General features: G+C 37.8%; 1 long non-coding RNA gene across 2 annotated transcripts in view; it reads left to right on the plus strand.

The window, feature by feature from the left end:
* The window catches only part of LOC110136113 (uncharacterized), a 382,942-nt gene that overhangs the window by 44,274 nt on the left and 319,181 nt on the right, over positions 1-19,487 (plus strand). For both annotated transcript variants that reach the window (XR_011483775.1, XR_011483776.1), the window contains one exon: positions 5,949-6,038. This is a non-coding gene — a long non-coding RNA (uncharacterized lncRNA). The remainder of the gene's footprint in view (positions 1-5,948; positions 6,039-19,487) is intronic.

The following is a 19,487-nucleotide window of genomic DNA, read 5'->3' on the forward strand; positions in this document are numbered from 1 at the left end:
GTCATGTCTGACACTTTGAGACTCCGTGCACTGCAGCACACCAGGCTTCCCTGTCCATCACCAACTCCCGGAGTTTACTCAAACTCATGTCCATTGAGTCAGTAATGCCATCCAAACATCTCATCCTCTGTCATCCCATTCTCCTCCTGCTTTCAATCTTTCCCAGCATCAGGGTCTTTTCCAACTAGTCAGTTCTTCTCATCAGGTGGCCAAAGTACCTGGAGTTTCAGCTTCAACATCAGTCCTTCCAGTGAATATTCAGGACTGATTTCCTTTAGGATGGACTGGTTGGATTTCCTTGTAGTCCAAGGGACTCTGAAGAGTCTTCTCCAACACCACAGTTCAAAAGCATCAATACTTTGGCGCTCAGCTTTCTTTATAGTCCAACTCTCACATCCATACATGACTACTGCAAAAATCATAGCTTTGACTGGATGGACCTTTGTTGGCAAAATAATGTCTCTGGTTTTTAATTTGCTGTCTGGGTTGGTCATAGCTTTTCTTCCAAGGAGCAAGCATCTTTTAATTTCATGGCTGCAGTCACCATCTGCAGTGATTTTGGAGCCCAAGAAAATAAAGTCTGTCACTGTATCCATTCTTTCTCCATCTATTTGCCATAAAGTGATGGGACCAGATGCCATATTAGTTTTCTGAATGTTGAGCTTTAAGCCAACTTTTCACTCTCCTCTTTCTCTTTCATCAAGAGGCTCTTTAGTTCTTCGCTCTCTGTCATAGTGTGGTGTCATCCGCATGTCTGAGGTTATTGATATTTCTCCCAGCAATCTTGATTCCAGTTTGTGCTTCATCCCACCCAGCATTTCTCATGTTGTACTCTGCATATAAGTTAAATAAGCAGAGTGACAATATACAGCCTTAACATACTCCTTTCCTGATTTGGAACCAGTCTGTTGTTCCATGTCCAGTTCTAACTGTTGCTTCTTGACCGGCATACAGATTTCTCAGAAGGCAGGTCAAATGGTCTGGTGTTCCCATCTCTTGAAGAATTTTCCACAGTTTGTTGTGATCCACACAGTCAAAGGTTTGGCATAATCAATAATGCAGAAGTAGATGTTTTTCTGGAACTCTCTTGCTTTTTCTCTGATCCAGCAGATGTTGGCAATTTAATCTGTGGTTGCTTTGCCTTTTCTAAATCCAGCTTGAACATCTGGAATTTCACAGTTCATGTGCTGTTGAATCCTGGCTTGGAGAATTTTGAGCATTACTTTGCTAACATGTGAGATGAGTGAAATTGTGCGGTAGTTTGAACATTCTTTGGCATTGCCTTTCTATGGGATTAGAATGAAAACTGACCTTTTTCAGTCCTGTGAACACTGCTGAGTTTTCCAAATTCATGGCATATTGAGTGCAGCACTTTCACAGCATCATCTTTTAGGATTTGAAATAGCTCAACTGGAATTCCATCACCTCACTAGCTTTATTCATAGTGATGCTTCCTAAGGCCCACTTGACTTCACATTCCAGATGTCTGGCTCTAGGTGAGTAATCACACCATTGTGATTATCTGGGTCATGAAGATTCTTTTTGTACAGTTCTTTTGTGTATTGTTGCCACCTCCTCTTAATATCTTCTGCTTCTGTTAGGTCCATACCATTTCTGTCTTTTATTGTGCTCATCTTTGCATGAAAATTTCCCTTGGTATCTCTAATTTTCTTGAAGACGTCTCTAGTCTTTCCCACTCTATTGTTTTCTTCTATTTCTTTGCATTGTTCACTGAGGAAGGCTTTGTTATCTCTCCTTGCTATTCTTTGGACCTCTGCATTCAAATGTGTATATCTTTCCTTTTCTCCTTTCCCATTAGTGTCTCTTCTTTTCTCAGCTATTTGTAAGCCCTCATCAGACAACCATTTTGCCTTTTTGCATTTCTTTTTCTTGGGGATGGTCTTGATCACTGCTTCTTACACAATGTCACGAACCTCCATCCCTAGTTCTTCAAGCACTCTATCAGATCTAATCCCTTGAATTTATTTGTTACTTCCACTGTATAATCATAAGGGATTTGATTTAGGTCATACCTGAGTGGTCTAGTGGTTTTCTCCACTTTCTTCAATTTCAGTCTGAATTTGGCAATAAGGAATTCATGATCTGAGCCACAGTCCGCTCCCAATCTTGTTTTCTTGTTTTGGCTGACTGTATAGATCTTCTCCATCTTTGGCTGCAAAAAATATAATCAATCTGATTTCGGTATTGACCATCTGGTGATGGCCATGTGTAGAGTCTTCTCTTGTGTTGTTGGAAGAGGGTGTTTTCTATGACCAGTGCATTCTCTTGGCAAAACTCTATTAGCCTTTCCCCTGCTTCATTCTGTACTCCAAGGCCGAATTTGCCTCTTACCCCAGGTGTTTCTTGACTTCTGACTTTTGCATTTAGTCTTAAGGGAGTCAGACTTAGAGTGGCCTGTAGGTTTGTAAAGTGCCTCTAGATTTGAATACAGGCCATTTCACTAAATAGGAAATATACTGCTCAGTAACACTGCATGTAAATGCCCAAGATTAAAATAATAGGATCATTTTGCTATTGAATCAATTGTTAGCATAAAATTATTTTGAATTATTAATATAAAAAATAAAGAATGGGTTGCAGTGAAACAGATGTATTTGTCCACTTTGTACTACAAATAGAATCTGAATCCTAATGTTATTACAGTGTTACTACCCTATTGGAGAAGGGTAGGTGAGAGAGACTGAATGTTGATCAGGCAATGGATATCACTGGGTTAAATGGGATGTGGTAGGATCTGTTTCAGGGTTCATGGGTTTGCCTTTTTTCAATCTCTCTTTATTTGTGAATCTCCCCTTAAACATGGGTGAAGTTCTGGGGGCCAAGAAGTTATGTTGCAGGTCATGTAATAGATAAAGTGCAAGAAAATTTTAGGCATAATTTGTCACTTTTCAAAATAACTGTATTTCTAATGTATGGCTATAGAAACTGGGGAAACAAATACATTTTATATTAATTTCTGTATTTCTTGTTCAGTTCAGTCGCACAGTGGTGTCTGACTCTTTGCAACCCCATGGATTGCAGCACACCAGATTTCCTTGTCCATCACCAACTCCTGGAGGGTTCTCAAATTCTTGTCCATCGAGTCCGTGATGCCATCCAACCATCTCATCCTCTATATTCCCCTTCTCCTCCTGCCTTCAATCTTTCCCAGCACCAAGGTCTTTTCTGATGAGTTAGTTGTTTGCATCAGATGTGTAGAGTAAGGGAGTTAGAGAAGGCAAGATTCAGAAAAAGAACAAGACCAGCACTTTACAGGAACAGATCACCTTTAATGAGGCGAGAAGGGGCAGCAGTCAGATTAGTGAGCTGCTGCACTAACCCAAGAAAAGAGTAAGTATATATAGGCATGTATGTGGAAAGCTACTGTCTTATCAGGGCCTGTTCTTCTCCAAGGTTGTTCAGAGTAGTTATCTCCTAAACAGCTGGGGCAAGGAATTTTGAAGATCGGCAGGAAGCTGGATGGGCTGGGAGCTGGGCGTAATCAGCCTTAATGTCCATTTTTTTCTTCAGGTGAGAGAGTTCTTTGTTTTGCGTAGAATAGTGGGGAGTACCTGGAGGGGAGTTTTACCTCCAGGCTATTTTGAGCCTTGTAAGTTTCCTTCAAGATGGCCGAACTTTTGGAACTTCAGCACCAGTCCTTCCAATGAATATTTAGGACTGATTTCATTTAGACTGACTGATTTGATCTCCTTGCCATCCAAGGGACTCTCAACAGTCTTCTCCAACACCACGGTTCAAAAGTATCAATTCTTTGGCTCTCAGCTTTCTTTATAGCCCAAATTTCACATCCAAACGTGACTACTGGAAAAACCATAGCTTTGACTAGACAGACCTTTGTCAGTAAAGTGATGTCTCTGCTTTTTAATATGCTATCTAGGTTTGTCATAGCTTTTCTTCCAAGAAGCAAGCGTCTTTTACTTTCATGGCTGTGGTCACCATCTGCAGTGAATTTGGAACCGAAGAAAATAAAGTCTGTCACTGTTTCCATTGTTTCCCCATCTATTTGCCATGGAATGATGGAATCAGGCCTGGCGTGCTGCATTTCATGGGATTGGAAAGAGTCAGACATGACTAAGCGACTGAACTAAACTGAATTGAACTGATGGGATCAGATGCCGTGATCTTCATTTTTTTGAATGTTGAGTTTTAAGTCAACTTTTTCACTCTCCTCTTTACTTTCATCAAGAGGCTCTTTAGTTCTTCGCTTTCTGTCATTATGTGTGGTGTCATCTGCACATCTGAGGTTATTGATATTTCTTCTGGCAGTCTTGATTCCTGCTTGTGCTTCATCCAGCCTGACATTTTGCACGATGTACTCTGCATATAAGTTAAGTAAGCAGGGTGACAATATACAGCCTTGACGTACTCCTTTCCCGATTTTGAAGCAGGCTGTTGTTCCACGTCTGGTTCTGTTGTTTCTTGACCTACACATAGATTAAATAATAAATAATTTAAATAATTTAAGAAAATACCCGTTGTTTCCTTCTGCAGTTCTCCATGGTATATGGTTTAATATAGAGCAGACATTTCTTTCTGTTTTTAACTTTATTTTCAGATGCACTGGGTCTTCATTGCTGCGTGGGCTTTCTCTAGTTGCAGCGAGCGGGGGCTACTCTCTGGTTTCAGTGTGCGGGCTGCTCACTGTGGTGGTTTCTTGTTGCATAGCATGGACTCCAGGGCACCGCAGGCTCCAGTATTACAGTGCTTAGGCTCAGCAGTGCACGGGCTCAGTGTAAGGTACAGTTCCGGCGAGGCAGAAAAGGAAAGACGACCTCAACAGAAGTAGGTTACCTTTATTCAGGCAAGGAGGGGCGACAGTCGGCCTAACGACCAGGCTGAGCGCCGAAAGGGATCAGGGAGGCTTCATACTTATAGGGAGGTTTGTGGAAGCGATAAGGGAAACGTCAATCAGGTGGGATATTTTGAGTATTCTTTTGTTGAGATGACACTTGTAGTTGGGCAGGGGGTGATAAGTCTTCTGGGCGGGTGGAGGGGGTGGTAGGTTTCCGGACAGGGGGAGATAAGTCCCAGATAGATGCAGCTGGCCTGGAGCATCAGGATGCAACTAAAGTTATGCTTTGTTTTCTCCGAAGTTAGATGATTCAGCAAGGGGCCTCTGAGACTGTTGTTCTCTTTTCTAGACCCCAAAGACTTCTTCACTCAGTAGTTACGGCTCACAAGCTTAGTTGCTCTGAGGCTTGTGGGATCTTCCTGGTTCAGGGCTCTTAACCCTTGTATCCTGTATTGGCTGATGGATTCTTTACCACTAAGCCACCAGGGAAGCCCTTTATTTCTTATTTAATCTGTAAATTTTTATTTTATAAGTTACATGTTTAATTATTTAATATTACTGAGAATTCTTGATAAATTTGCATTCGATTATACCACATTATTTTTTTTTCCATTTGTTCAGTAGGCTTCTTGTTTATTTCGTTTGCTCATTTTTATACAGGTCTCTGTTTTTCTCTATTGAAAAGTTTGCGACCATTTTCATTACTATTCCTTTTGAAGTAGTTTCTCTTTTTGTTTGCTATTGAAATCGTTTTTCTCTGTATTTGTATGCAAGTCATATAGTTGTAGATTTATTATTTATCATGCTTGAGACTCATGTTTATGTCTCTTAAACATAAGACTTCCTGCCATTAACTTTCAAAAAAGCCCTTCCCCTTGTCTCTTGGACTACTGTCACAGCACTGTAGCTTCTCTTCCCATACTCCATGTATCTTAATCTTTCTTCCATACTTCTGTTCTCTCCTCCCTGCACTGTGTATTTCAGCCCTAATTTTTTTCTAAAGAAATTTTATGTAAGTTTCTTTAAATAAATCTGCTTCTTCCCTTTTGTTGTGATGTCTTTTCATGTCATTAGTTTCACTTATCCCTTTTATTTATGCAGTCATTTAAAACAAATTTATGATGTTTTCATACAGATCCCTCCCTCAGGGTTGGATATCTCAGGAGAAACATTTTAATGAGTTCCCCAAGAGGAATAGAGAAGCCTCCATGATCCACCTGTGCTGGTAAGTTAGCATTTTTTCTATCTCCTGTGGTCCTTCCTCATTTCCAGGTTTGTGTGGTCGTCTTTATTCCAACATCACACCCCAAGTAAGTCCTTTTTACCTGTCTATAAGAGGGTGCCAAAACCCAAACCCAAATGTGACAGAGGCATGCATCCACCCGGCTTTCTTTCCCTCTGCTCAGCCTCTGGGGCAGTAATAATTAACAGATGCTTAGAATTTTGATTTTTATTCTCTCTTCATTTCAACACCTGGTGGTTTACTTTTTATTTGCAATTGTGCTTTTATGCCTTTAAAATATTTTTTTGTTATATTTTACCTAGGCTTCCTAGGTGTTTGTAGGAAGAGTACTTTCAGATCAGCGTAGAGGAAACATTCTTTGTTACTTTTCTATTTAAAATATACTAAATTAAAATTATTTTTCCAATTGCTTTATTATCTGTGTTCCTGGGAGGCAGCCCTCCCACTTCTTTGCCTACTAGCTTTAATATCATGGTATTTCTTCAAGTGCTTTCTATGTTTCTGCACCCTCCCCTTCAGCTGGCATTGTTTTCTTATTCTGAGCCGTGGGAATATTCTTAGGGCTTTGATATGAGCTTTCTTCTACAGAAGCCCTAACTATTTTACAGGAGCGATTTTCAGTTAATTTCTTGGCCTAATAAACTATGAGTTTAGTAACTGAGGTTAACCCTCCACACCTAGGGCTACTGCAGGTTTGTGTTCCTAGCCTTGGCCTAATGATGGCTTAACCATCTACAGGTTTCATTGTAGTTGCTGCTTCTGTTGTTGTTCTCTTTCTGAGCGTTTATGGGAGAAAAACATAATTACTTAGTCTCCACTGTGTATGAGTTTCTCCTGGGATGTTCCATCACACCCAATGAATGTATCTGTTTCCAATAAACTCTGTTCCTTTCGGCTTCATCTCCCACTTAGACCTGTGTGGTAGAAGTTCACTGTTACTACTGGTACGTTGAATTTTCCACTTGCTCCTAAGATTGTGTGTGTGTGTAGTTCTGTTCTCAGATGCTCAGATGCAACCCCATGAACTGTAGCCCACCAGGCTCCTCTGTCCATGGGATTTCCCAGGCAAGAACCCTGGAGTGGGTTGCCATTTCCTTCTTAAGGGGATCTTCCCAACCCAGGGATTGAACCTGCATCTCTTAGCTCTTCTGCATTGGCAGGTGGATTTTTACTACTAGCGCCACCTGGGAAATCTGTATATCTTACATTTCTTGTTGTATTTTATCTGACATCTATATGTGTGAGAAGTGTCAAGGAGGCAAAGCTTCCTATTCAACTCAGTTTGCATACTAACAAAAAGTAAAGCAAAGTAGTGAATAAGGAAAAACAAATGTAGGAAGTCACAGAAGGGGACCCCTGCTTCCAATAAGCTTGTTCTAAGTATTGGAAGCTCACCCATCCTCCAACAATATCTTTAAAAAAACCCCAGAGCTCAACACCTGAGTGTATCACATTATTAAAGAGATCAGAAAGATGGAGAAGCAAGGCTAGGAAAACCCTTCCTGCATGAGCTGAGACAGTTAGCCATTTGCCGGATCTGGAGATGAGTGGAGACTCTGGTTTGTTCTAGTTAGTGTGTCTTTACTAGGAGAACAATAAATTTGCAGATTTTGATAGTTGCATAGGCTGGTATGGCATATTGAAATCTAAAAGATGGTTAGTTATCTCTAGAAAGTCTTGCTGGGATCAGAGGCAGCAGAGAGTATTGGAGACCTGGAAGAGAAATACAGTACAGAGTCTTCCTCAGGCTCCTTGTATGAACAGCACAAATCCTCAATAGGAGGAGAGTCTTAACAGTCATATCTCAGGTATTTCTCTGAAGAGACAAAACCAGAAGTGAAGCGAGTCCAAATAAACCTGCAAGCTAACCTCCATCTGGTTCAGTTATGGAATGAATAGAGGAGATCCATCACTAGTCCTCTCTTCCTAATGGAGGAAAGAGTAAATCTTCTGCATGTATGTTGGGATGGGGGTGTCATACTGAGTGTTTTCTCTGACCACAGTGAAATGAAATTAGAAATCAGTAACTAAAAGTAAGTTTGGAAAATAAGAAACACATTTCTAAAAAAAAGCCTCTTTGATCAAAGGGGAAAAAAAATCAGAGAATTATTTTTTCTTCAGAGAATTTTTAAAAATTTTGAATGAGAAAATTTTTAAATTTATGTACCAAACTTGAGGGATGTCACCAACTATATAACAATAAGTGCATATACTAGGAAAGTGGAAAACCGATTACTAAAATTCATCTTAGAAAGCTGGAAAAATAAGAGCAAACTCAATCCCAGAAATTGAAAGGAAGAAATAAGAAAGATGAGAGCAGAAAAAAAAGAACACAAATATACAATTTAGTGAGCATAGATTAAAGTAATTTCAGTAACTAAATTGAAAAGCATCTGGAAAAACTAATCAGGAAAAAAGAAAGGTAACACATATTTCCAATATCAGGAATGAAAAAGAAGAATCATAACTGCAGAACGTCTAAACATTAAAAATTTAGTGAAATGTATTCTGCTTATTACTCAAAAATTTAATTAATTTTTAAAAAACTTTGAAAAACTAAACTTACCATTACGGATCAGAAGTAATAGAAAATGTGGTTATTCCTAAATATCTTTACAAAAGAAATGATTTAGCATCTTCTCTATGAAGGAATTTTCAAGATAGGATAGCTACTCAGGTGAATTTTTCTAAACATTTAAAAAAGAAATTGTACCAAATTTTTTACAAAATCTTTTAGGAAAGAGAGAGAACATACTTCTCAGCTTTCTTGTAAAGCTAGACTAATGCAGAAATGAGAATTTGACAAGAATGTTACAACAAAAGAAAATTGCAAGCTGATATATCAGGAAAATAAACAAAACTCCAAACTATTGTCAAATTATAATGAAATTTAGCCAGAATGTTATGAAAGTAATCTATAAAAATATATCATGACTCAGTAGTTATTTGAGGAATTCCAAGATTAGCATTTGAAAAGTGATCAGTGGGATTCACTACATTAACAGAATAAAGGAAAAAGAGCCATCTCAATAGAGGCAAAAAAATTATTTGATGTAATTCAAAACCAATAAATGACAGAATTCCCAGGAAGGTAGTGAAATTTAAATTGCAAAATGAAAACCTTATTCATGTAACACTTGAAAATTCTCTTTGTCCTGGTGAAGTTGAAACTCAGACATAGTGACCTTTGATCTTTACTCAGCACTTTGATGGCCTCAGACCTCATTGGCTTCAGTTACCTCACAGGATCCTCATAGCACCCAAGCAGATTTGTTCAGTTCAGTTCAAGTCAGTTTTATGGGCAGTCACTTATGACCAAGTTGCCAGCACTGAACTTTTAAGATAATTGTCTTCAGTATAGGGAAGGAGGCAAGAAGAAAGCCAAAGAGATTAATACTTTTAAATCAAATTTTAAAATGTTATGCTTTAAAGGACAATTTAAAGAAAATGAAAACACAGCTTGCAGAATGGAGAAAATATTTGCAAATTATGTATCTGATTAAGATGTATCTGGAGTATACCTAAAAACACAACTCAGTAATGAATAGAAAAATAACCCAATTTAAAAATGAGTAAAGAATTTGAATCAACATTTCTGTAAGTAAGATATATGCATGGCCAATAAGTCCATGAGAAGATGCTCACCATATTAGTCATCGGGGAAATGTAAATCAAAATATCAGTGAGAGAGATTCATACACACTAGGATGGCTAGGATCAAAAAGTCAGATAATAACAAGTGTTGACAACGATGTGGAGAAACTGGAACTTTCATATGCTGCTAGCGGGAAACCAAACCAGTGCATTTAATTTAGAAAACAGTCTGGCAGTTCTTCAGATAATTGAATGAAGAGCTCCCTTATGACCCAATAATTCCATTCCTCACTATATACCAAAATAAATGAAAACATTGTCTACACAAAAACTTGTATATGAATGTTTACAGCATAATTACAAAGTAATATCCAAAATGTGGAAACAATCCAGATGTCTATCAACTGATAGATGTATAAACAAGATGTGTTATACAGATAAAATAGAGTAGTATTCAGCCATAAAAAGAAATGGAGTACTGATACATGCCACAGCTTGGATGGACCTTAAGAAACATTATGCTAAAAAAAACACAAAACAAAACTTTATGCTAGTGATAGAAAGCAATTACCTGTGTCCACATATAAAATAGGAGTCCATTCCTGTGAATGTCCAAAACTTGAAAATCTGTAGAGATGGAAAGTAGGTTGATGGTTACTTAGGGCTGGGAGTGGATTGGTAGGGGGCTGATAACTAAAGGGTGGTAGCCAAAGTTTCTTTTAGAAGTGATGAAATGTTCTAAAATTGGCATTTTTTTTTAGACATATGATGTTGATTTTCTTTCTTTGTTTCATTTATTTATTTTTTGGCTGACTGTGTTTTCATTGTTGTTTGCAGACTTTCTCTAGTTGCAGTGAGTGGGGGCTACTCTCTATTGTGTCCATGAGCTTCTCGTTGTGGCAGCTTCTCTTGTTGTGAAGAATGGGCTCTGGAGCAAAGGGCTCGGTAGTTGTGGCCCATGGGCTTCAATGCCCCATGGCATGTGAAATCTTCCTGGACTAGGGATCTAACATGTGTCCCCTGAATTGGCAGGTGGATACTTAACCCTGGACCCCCAGAGAAGTCTTGACTATGGTTTTAATTGCTCATATTTGTGAATGATTAAAAACCATTGAACTGCTCAACTGAACTGCATATTATATGAACTATACTTTACAATTAAAATATTAAAAAGAATGCAATATAAATAGAATCTTCAGAAAAAAAAACACTAGGGTAATATGCAAAATAGTGAGTACTACTTTGCATGAAGAATACAGACCCCAGCATCATCTGAAATGGGCTCTTGTGTGAGCTTATGTGATCCCCAGCTCTATGACTTTAACCACCAGAGGCTCTTTTCTCACTTCAGTAATGGAGATATCATCACCTCCTTTAAAAGTTGTTTTTAGAATTAACTGAGAACGTGTGAATATCCTTTGCACAGTGCCTGGCACACAGCAAGTTCTCCAAAAATGTGTTGCTTTCCAATTCCACCTCCCTGTTCTATTATAGTAGAGTTGCATGAAATGTGTCATGGTATCACACACAGGGAGTAACAACTTCTGTCAAAAAGAAACTAGTAATATTTCCAAGAGGAGTGAACTCAGAGATGGGTTGCAAAATTCTAAGAATGTTACCAGCAGAGATTGGTGGGGATGAGGAGTGGGATGAAGACAAAACAAAAGGACTTAATTCCTCTGGAACAACATGGTGAAAAAGCCTGTGATCCATAATTGTTGTACACTTCAGTTTCAAAGGCAAGGAAACTGGGGCTTAGGAGGATAAGTGACAGTTCCAGGTGCCACAGTTGGTATATGGCAGAAGTGTGAGGCATGACCACAGATTTTTTGACTTTGACCTAAAGCATCTGTATAGTGAAAAGTGGAAATGGGTTTTACTTTTACAGTTCCCATAGGTAGAAACAGTTGTCATTTATGACCCAGAGCCTCATGATATCCTCATATTGAAGTTATCCCATTTGGGTCAGGATGAGTGGTGCTCACTCCACATTCTTTCCCTAACCTGCTGCCATATTCTCAGAGATATTGTGAGCCTCAGAGCTAGAACTGTGTCTAATTCTTTTTTTTTTTTTAGATTGCAAACTTGATTATTTACTTACTCTTTCTAATGGAGATACCGCTGGTAGAGACTCCCACCAGTCCTCCCAGCAGCCTCATGGGTGGCATTTGCCAGGAACACTTATCGGCAGTTGCTCTAGATTCAGGCCTTGCTTCTGCATGCGTGCTCAATCGCTCAGTCAAATCTGACTCTTTGCGACCCTTTGGACTACTGCCTGCCAGGCTCCTCTGTCCATGGGATTTTTCAGGCAAGAATAATGGAGAGGGTTGCCATTTCCTCCTCTAGGAGATCTTCCTGACCCAGGGATTGAACCCACATCTCCTTCATTGCAGGCGGATTCTTGACCCACTGAGCCATCAGGGAAGCCCAAATTCAGACCTTACGTATAGGATATTGGTTTTAGGTCCATTAGCGGAGATTCTTGTGATTATGGTTTTCATAACCATCTCCTAGTTAGTTAGGGTCAGCAGCTATATATAAGGTTTGCAGGGGCTTATCAATATATGAGAGTTTGAATTTGATAGTGTTACACTCCCAGAAACAGTTCTAGAGAGCAGAATGCCTAAAACCTCTCTTACTCCTTCTCTAACACTAGAGAGCTATTTCAAGAAACATGGTCAGTGTCCTCTAGCACTGGAATTAGGGAGAAGGCAGTGGGATATGACCCTCCTACGCCCTCCTGGTCTCCTCGGCCTCCTTCGGTGATCCACTGACCGTCCGAGGGCCCACCGTGACTCTCACCCTCTCAGCAAGTGTGATCCTCCCCACAGTTGCAGGGTAAAGCCTAGCACTTCCTCTTCCCTCTGTTCAAATACAAATAATTTGAGAAATAAATGAGGCTCAAATATCTTTTCACTTCTCTCTCTCTCTATTGCATAGAATCAGCTAGATAATCAAGTCCCAAAGTTGGCTCTTTATGTTACCACAGTTTTTCAAGCAAGATATTAAAGCTAAATCCTAAAAGTGATTCAGAATCATGCATATTTAAAATGTAAAACTAACCTGGCATTTAACTACATGTAGGCATTTCATTATTTAGCTTTGGGATAATTCTCTCTACCTCCCATACACTTTATTTTTATTTTTTTTCCATTTATTTCTATTAGCTGGAGGCTAATTACTTTACATCATTGCAGTGGGTTTTGTCATACATTGAAATGAATTAGCCATGGATTTATATGTATTCCCCATCCCGGTCCCCCCTCCCACCTCCCTCTCCACCCGATCCCTCTGGGTCTTCCCAGTGCACCAGGCCCGAGCACTTGTCTCAACCCAACCTGGGCTGGTGATCTGTTTCACCCTAGATAAAATACATGTTTCGATGCTGTTCTCTTGAAACATCCCACCCTCGCCTTCTCCCAGAGTCCACAAGTCTGTTCTATACATCTGAGTCTCTTTTTCTGTTTTGCATATAGGGTTATCGTTACCATCTTTCTAAATTCCATATATATGTGTTAGTATACTGTAATGGTCTTTATCTTTCTGGCTTACTTCGCTCTGTATAATGGGCTCCAGTTTCATCCATCTCATTAGAACTGATTCAAATGAATTCTTTTTAATGGCTGAGTAATATTCCATGGTGTATATGTACCACAGCTTCCTCATCCATCCATCTGCTGATGGGCATCTAGATTGCTTCCATGTCCTGGCTATTATAAACAGTGCTGCGATGAACATTGGGGTGCACGTGTCTCTTTCAGATCTGGTTTCCTCTGTGTGTATGCCCAGAAGTGGGATTGCTGGGTCATATGGCAGTTCTATTTCCAGCTTTTTAAGAAATCTCCACACTGTTTTCCATAGTGGCTGTACTAATTTGCATTCCCACCAAGAGTGTAAGAGGGTTCCCTTTTCTCCACACCCTCTCCAGCATTTATTGCTTGTAGACTTTTGGATAGCAGCCATCCTGACTGGCATGTAATGGTACCTCGTTGTGGTTTTGATTTGCATTTCTCTGATAATGAGTGATGTTGAGCATCTTTTCATGTGTTTTTTAGCCATCTGTATGTCTTCCTTGGAGAAATGTCTGTTTAGTTCTTTGGCCCATTTTTTGATTGGGTCATTTATTTTTCTGGAGTTGAGCTGGAGGAGTTGCTTGTATATTTTTGAGATTAATCCTTTGTCTGTTGCTTCGTTTGCTATTATTTTCTCCCAATCTGAGGGCTGTCTTTTCACCTTGCTTATAAGAACTGTGTCTAATTCAAGCTTCCCTGGTGGTTCAGACAGTAAAGAGTTTGACTGCAATGCAGGAGACCTGGGTTCGATCCCTAGGTTGGGAGGATACCCTGGAGAAGGTTACCCACTCCAGTGTGCTTGCCTATAGAATTACATGGACAGAGGAGCCTGGCAGGATACAGTCCATAGGGTCGCAAAGAGTTGGATGTGACTGAGCGACTAACACACTCAAGACAAAAATATTCATGATCAGGATAAAATCTGTTATTTAAATACAATGTATTCAATTGTCAAAGGTGCAATAATAAATCCTGAATGTTCTTAAACTGTAAACATCCTGAAAATGTCTTAAAGAACAAGTCATTTTAAAAACATGGCTAGCTTGAGACTCTTTAAAAAATCAGAGTTATTTCCAAATGTTTTGGACAAAAAAGAATGTAGTTTCTGATGTATTTAGAGATGCAAGGAATGAAAAATAAGTCTGGTTATCAAATATTCATCATGGTGTGTAATGCACGGATTTCTTTTGCAGCAGCATAATATTGTAATTCCCCTCCTGTGACTACTCAAAATATAAAATTCTGCAGCAATTTCAATAGAAGCTCCTTTATAATAAGTAGATGATACCTGTGCTTGCCTTTGTAAGAGCACCTAATGGTAGTACTTCAGTTTTTATCCCTCTCTGCTGTCATGAAAGTATATTTCAAACATTTTGGGGCTGAAATGTTCAAAGACACCTGACATCTTGATGCTTGCATATTTAAAAATTATTCCCAATAATTATGAAATCCCAAGAACATGGTCAAAAAAATTGTAAAAGTTTTCTGCAAGTTTATTTCACAGCTTCCATGCACATCCATAGATGAACAGAAGCTATGATTGCACCCAAGTGGAATATTCCAAGTACATTATCCTTTACACATTTCAAACCTATCACTTCAGAGATTCTATCTATATATATTCTTAAGAAGGTTCTGTGTACACAGAATAGAATGTACTTCAGGGCACCATGTATAATATAAAATCAATGAAAATCACCTAAATATCCTTCAGTAGGAAACTAGATAAATAAGTTACATTATCTGCATATTGCAGAATATTCTGCAAGCTTTCATGGGAAGCCAATCTATATGAACTATCATAAAATGGGGTTTATGGTATATTTTAAATTAAAAACATAAGTGGCTGGAAAATGTTCAGTATACATTGTATTTACTTATAAAAATATACAATATATAATGTATACATGCCCAGTAGATCTCACTAGAAACTCATAAATGATATGCTGAAAGAAGATAAATGAAGAATACTGTGTCTACACTGTATATTTTGATTGTTTGAGTCTTTAAAACTTACACACACACAGTATTTTGTAAACTTGAAAGCAATAAATAATGAGGAAAGGCTGTATTAAATAATTTTAATTTGAACTAAAATTATTCTTTTTGGGTCTCTGAAGTATCCTTATGTATGCTCTTTGGATACATCAACCACCCTTGGTCCAAATTTTATTTTTCTCCTTTTTATGTTTTCCAAGTCTTATATTATTCATTACAAAATTATTTTCTTTGAATATATAGTTGGTGATATAGGAGAAAAGTTGGACAGTATGTATGCTTTTATGAACAGATTTGGGAAATGAATACTCAAAACTGCAGTTCCCCAGTTCATTTTTATTTCAAGTTAATGAGATTATACACCTGATAATTACTTTCATTCAAATCTCTCTTCACCATTACTCAAAGCTAATTTAAAGATATGAATTACTTTTCCTCTCTATCTGAGGCAGTAAGAAAGGTGGACCCTGTTCTTTAAAAATCACTTGAAATTTTCCTTCTAAAAGCATTTCAATTTATCTGCACATGTGTTGGTGAAATTTTAATTGTTCCCATCTGCTTTGTGAAAGTGGAGAGACCACCTATTTATTTTGTGGGATATATTTCTTAAGAGTTATTATGTGACTACCTTTTGGATGGTAGGGTAGAGTGATGTGGCTGGTGGACCCACATCACTATAGTGTATGTTCATAAAAGAATCTTAAATATTTGGGAATTAAATTAACCAACAGAAACTATTAAAAATAACTTTATTGGCATTTTATAAGTTGATATATTACATAAAGAATAGCTTTTGCCAAAGGAACATGTGTAGCTATGCTGTGAAAGTTGGCCATCAGACTCAACATTTTGAAAATTTTAAATTTTCAGATTGTTGACTGGGTAAAACATTTTCACAGGTGTCTTCACTGACTTCTGCTTTAGCCATACTGAGTTGACCAATAATTTTCTTATGGTTGTGGAATATATGTATTGCAACCATCCCCTCAACAATTTATATATATGTGAATGATGACTTTTAAGGTAGGGCAATTAACAAACAATAAAAGCAGACCTTGATCAAATGTTAAACTATAATTATTTTTTTAAATGTCTGTATATAGCAACTGACATGAATTATTTATGCTATCATTCCCCAAAGTAATTTATTAGGTTTTATGAAAAATTAATTTTGAAAAGGAGCTTCAAAAGTCAAATTACTTTGACAAGCTCTTGGATTAATAAAGTTAAACAAGGCATAAAGGGTCTTTGAATGCAGGAATGCACAGTCTCTAAATATTGCAATACTTTCAGTATAATTAAAGGAGTGTGCAGCATTTACATTTGCCAAACTCTGTAAATGGTGAACATCTTCCCCCAGAGCACCACCTGGAAGCAGAATTTAGTAATCTTGAATATACATATAGATAGATAAAAAGAGATAAGTCGGACTTGTGAATGAGGTTAAATAATACTCTATATAACCTTTATTTTAAAGGCTTGATATAAATCAGGCAAAAATAAGTAAATAAATAAAGTAAAATTGAAAAATATCTTTATTTTTAAGCATTTCACAAAATGTTATTAATCAATAGTTATGGAGGTGTGAGGGGGGATCAGGATGGGGAACACATGTAAATCCATGGCTGATTCATGTCAATGTATGGCAAAAACCACTACAATACTGTAAAGTAATTAGCCTCCAACTAATAAAAATAAATGAAAAAAAAAAAGAAAAAAAATTCCATATTATAGTTTTACTTTGAAATTTTGTACCAAGGGGAAGATAACTCCCTGATTGGTTACATCACGTCCTCTTTCAAAAGAAAATTAAGTTTCTGTCTTTACAGTGTCTTTGAGAAAAGTTAGAATTAACTCTCATATTCAATCATGTTAACCAGATTTGCTTAAAAGGTGACTATATTTGACTTGTAGCATTTGAATTAGACTGTGAATGTGTGTGTGTAACACACTCATTACATACAGTTACATTGTAAGACACTCCAAATTCATTTTCCCCATCAGTTAAGTATTAAAATATAAATCAATAGTTCAAGAAGAAGGAATCTGAAATTCTGTTTCCATAGTCATGGCAGAGTTATTTTAGTTATACGTCTTTTAAGAGCTGCCACACTTTTTGGCAACAGAAACAGTTTCTTCAAGGAGCAATTTTGGGGGAACATACGTTGGGAATCCCAGCTTTAGAGATAATTCAGCTGTCTATAGTGGAATGTCACCTGCGGGCAGCTGAGAGAAGAAACTGGACTAGTAACATTACTGTCTCACCAGCCATTTCATAGAGAAAGAGAAGAAAGGAAATAACTACTTTTGCATTCGCTCATACCTTTGGAATTCACAGGCTTTCATAGACCTGATCACCCCATAGCAGCTGTGCAAATTGACCGGTGGAATGGAATTTTGAAATGGCTGACAGCACCTTGCAGACTGAGGATCTGTCCAATCCAGTGACATTTATTCTCAGAGGTTCTTATCAGTTTACAATTCTCCCATATTTTGAAAAACAAAGGTGTTGGAATCAAAAGAGTGGATAAAAGAAAAAAAGCCCTGAGTCTCAGATGGTCAGAGTCTCAATTTATGCTTAGTGTAGATCAATTACCAGCTGTTAATTATTTTAGACCCCTCTCACACAAAATTGTTACATCTGGATAATAAATATGGCCTCTACTCTCACTTTGAGAGAGTATTTGCTTATGTTTCATTCAAATGTAATATTTACCAGACTAAGTAGGATGTTCAGTTTGCTTACCATGTTAATTGGTTTATTTTTACTTTTCCTGTTAAAGTTATTTGTTAAAACTGTATTGGGACTCTTCTAAATGAAGACACATGTTGACTTTTGACTTCTTTGTAAAATATTATTTGAAATGTCAATAGCATACATAGAATAAAGGAAGACAGAGTGGAGGCAATCAGAAAAACAAGGCCTTTTATTTTTATTTTTTTCCAGTAACTCTAAATGTGGATAGAAGAAAGCTGAACCAGAGCAGAAATAATGGTAGCTCACAGTCCATGCAGTAGAATATAGAAATGGATTTACAAATTGGTGCATGTATTGAAACATCAAGGCCACTGTCCCATGATAGGAACAGTAGACTAGTTAAAAGAAAGACAGAAAAGTTAAAAGAACATAAAGATTACACTTAAATGATGTATCCAAAAGAGTCATCTCATAGAAGCTCTTAGTAGTGGTTGCCTCCAGCTGGGGGTTGGGGGAAACAAAGGCCTGTTGTTCCATGAGTATGAAGTTTTAATTGTGCTATATAAATCAATCTGGAGATTGTACACTTCAGAATGTATTAAGGTCAAGAGTCACAAGGAGACTTTGGGAATTATTGGATATATCTATTCATTTGATTGTAGTAATGGCACCAGAGATGTTCACTTGTGTTCAAGCTTATCAAATTGTACCCATTAAATATGTGCATTTCTTTTCTTATCAAGTATCTCTCAAGAAAACAGTTTTAAAAATACAAAGAACTTTGCCTTTTGATGGTATGGGTTGACATCACCCTATCTGCTCCTTTGCCTCCAGCACCCTACTTGCACACAAGCTGAAACACAATTTCCATATTAGGAATTAAAGGTTCAGGGTAAGTACCTTTATCATTTTGGTATTCAGAGAGGAGAAACTAACTAAATAAAACAGACCCACTGATTTTAACATAAATAAATGTTAGAGACAATAAGGTAACAATATTTTTAAATTTCTAATTTGTATTCTCAGAAAGTTAGAGAAGATATTTAGTCATTAAACAAAAATCAGGCTGCTATGGAAAGTAAACTATTGTAAAATTACAAAGAGTTCATGAGGCAGAGGTTGCCTTTAAAGTCTGGTGGTGAAATCACTTCCTAGAGACCAACCCTGCTGGTGACAGCATCTACACTTCTGGCCAGAATAAAAAAAAGATAAATATGTATTAATTCTGAAGAGTTTTAAAAAAAGTTGACAGATTTTGGAGGAGACTCAGTAATTGGAGAAGAAATTCCCATTCGTTTGTACTGTTAATTCAAGTGTAGGCTGTCGTAGAACGGCAAGGTGGTCAGAGAGAAGGGAGGAGGCTGGTCTGCGCTAGCTGACCACTGAGGATTGTAAAGCTAGTCTAGAAGGCAGTGCAGCGTACACACTGCACAAGTCTCGTGCGTCATAGTGAGTCACCCACGTGAGAAACAGGCTGAAACAGCGTAGACACGGCTTACCTGGTTACGCTGAGATCTGAACCGCAAATACAGAGCTCACAGTGTGAGTTTAAGCATATCAATTGGTTTG

The sequence above is a fragment of the Odocoileus virginianus genome, chromosome 26 (assembly GCF_023699985.2).
Source record: "Odocoileus virginianus isolate 20LAN1187 ecotype Illinois chromosome 26, Ovbor_1.2, whole genome shotgun sequence".
In the NCBI taxonomy this organism is placed as follows: Eukaryota; Metazoa; Chordata; class Mammalia; order Artiodactyla; family Cervidae; genus Odocoileus; species Odocoileus virginianus.